Source organism: Portunus trituberculatus, chromosome 10, assembly GCF_017591435.1.
Source record: "Portunus trituberculatus isolate SZX2019 chromosome 10, ASM1759143v1, whole genome shotgun sequence".
In the NCBI taxonomy this organism is placed as follows: Eukaryota; Metazoa; Arthropoda; class Malacostraca; order Decapoda; family Portunidae; genus Portunus; species Portunus trituberculatus.
In genome coordinates this window covers 6,286,972-6,289,082 of record NC_059264.1, presented here as the reverse complement: position 1 = coordinate 6,289,082, position 2,111 = coordinate 6,286,972, and the positions used below count along the sequence as shown (strand labels likewise).

The 2,111-nt window shown below is 42.9% G+C and overlaps 1 protein-coding gene across 1 annotated transcript in view; it reads right to left on the bottom strand.

The window, feature by feature from the left end:
• The window catches only part of LOC123502030, a 158,491-nt gene extending 157,850 nt beyond the window's left edge, over positions 1–641 (bottom strand). Inside the window, exon 1 of the mRNA XM_045251185.1 lies at positions 1–641. This exon is cut by the window's left edge and continues 357 nt beyond it. The gene's annotated coding sequence lies outside the window, so the exon portion shown is untranslated.
• Positions 642–2,111: the final 1,470 nt, after the last annotated feature.

Here is a 2,111-nt window from a genome sequence, read left to right as displayed (position 1 = left end):
TTTTCTTTCTCTCTCTCTCTTGTTCTATTTATCTGTCTTTTTTCTCGCTCTCTCTTCCTCTCTCTGGTTCTCTCTCTATCTCTATCTTTCTCGGGTTACCAAGTGGTGTGTGAATAATTTCGTATCCACTCTCTCTCTCTCTCTCTCTCTCTCTCTCTCTCTCTCTCTCTCTCTCTCTCTCTCTCTCTCTCTATCCCTATTTCTTGTTCTTGTTGTTGTTGTTGTTCTTCTTCTTCTTCTTTGGTGTTGTTGCGAAATCACGAGTCAATTTTCAGAGACGCACATTTTCTATGACGTCAACAAAACAAAACAAAACAAAACAACGGAAAAAAAAAATGAAGGAAGAAAATACAACAAACTCAAGAATTAAACTGAAAAGATCACTCGATGTTATTTTTTTTTTTTCTCTCTCTCTCTCTCTCTTTCTCTCTTTCAGTAATCAAAATAAACAAAAACGTCTTAATAAATCACACACAAATCTCTCTCTCTCTCTCTCTCTTCTCACTTATTTATCTCAGCTCTCACTACTAGGCCGGCAGCGGGAGAGCGGGAGAGGTGAGAGCAGAGGTGGTGGTGGTGGTGGTGGTGGTAAGAGAGAGAGAGCAAGCCATCACGAGACCTGCCGCACCAACCAACTGTGGGCAACTGAAGGCTTGGAGAGAGGGACACCGCCTTGCTCGCTCTCTCTCTCTCTCTCTCTCTCTCTCTCTCTCTCTCTCTCTCTCTCTCTCTCTCTCTCTCTCTGTGTGTGTGTGTGTGTGTGTGTGTGTTTGGTGTTCCCTCGGTGTGTTTTTATTTTTATTATTGTCTCTCTTACACAATGATCCTGATTCTCTCTCTCTCTCTCTCTCTCTCTCTCTCTCTCTCTCTCTCTCTCTCTCTCTCTCTCTCTCTCTCTCTACGGATACTTTCAAGCGCATGCGTTTCTCCTCAACTATGATACCGAGAGAGAGAGAGAGAGAGAGAGAGAGAGAGAGAGAGAGAGAGAGAGAGAGAGCATTAAACGACGAAAGGGAAATACAGACACAGGAACCCCACATGTCAACAGACCAGTTCGGCAAGACAACACATTTATACACACACACACACACACACACACACACACACACACACACACACACACACACACACACACACACAGACACACACATACCGCGAGAAAATCCACTGGTACACTGAGATTCCTGCTTGTGTGTGTGTGTGTGTGTGTGTGTGTGTGTGTGTGTGTGTGTGTGTGTGTGTGCGTTGGTAACGGTGCAGTGTATGTTCTCTGACTAGTGGTAGTAGTAGTAGTAGTAGTAGTAGTAATAGTAGTAATAGTAGTAGTAATAGCAGTAGTAGTAGTAATAGTAGTAGTAGTAGTAATAATAATAATAATAATAATAATAAGAAGAAGAAGAAGAAGAAGAAGAAGAAGAAGAAGAAGAAGAACACGCACACATTTCACACTAAAGATAAAAATACTAACAGAAATATTTATCCTCTCTCTCTCTCTCTCTCTCTCTCTCTCTCTCTCTCTGGCCACTAATCATTGAAAGAAAGCAAGAAATTATGAGATGTCAGAGTTGATTTTTCCCTTCCTCTTTCTGCTCTTCATCCTCTTAATTTCCTCTTGATGACTCCACGCCTTTGAATGACTGACTGACGGAGGAGGAGGAGGAGGAGGAGGAGGAGGAGGAGGAGGAGGAGGAGGAGGAGGAGAAGGATGAGGATGAGGATGACGAGGAGGAGGAGGAGAAGGAGGAGGAGGAGGAGGAGGAGAAAGAAAACGAGATAAATGTACAGCACTGGTTTACAATTAGTTCATTCATTCATATTGACTCTCTCTCTCTCTCTCTCTCTCTCTCTCTCTCTCTCGGACGAAAAAAGTTACCCCCATCATGTATCCACAGAAAACGGATATTTTCGGTAAAGGCTTAAAGAAAACGGGATTGTGGTTACCCCTGGATGGTTTTCGTGAAGTGTGAATAGAGAGAGAGAGAGAGAGAGAGAGAGAGAGAGAGGTGGAGATGTAAGAGATAAGAACAAGAGGTTGGACAAAAGAAAAATATATATGCTAAAGAGAGAGAGAGAGAGAGAGAGAGAGAGAGAGAGAGAGGAGTTGTAAGTAC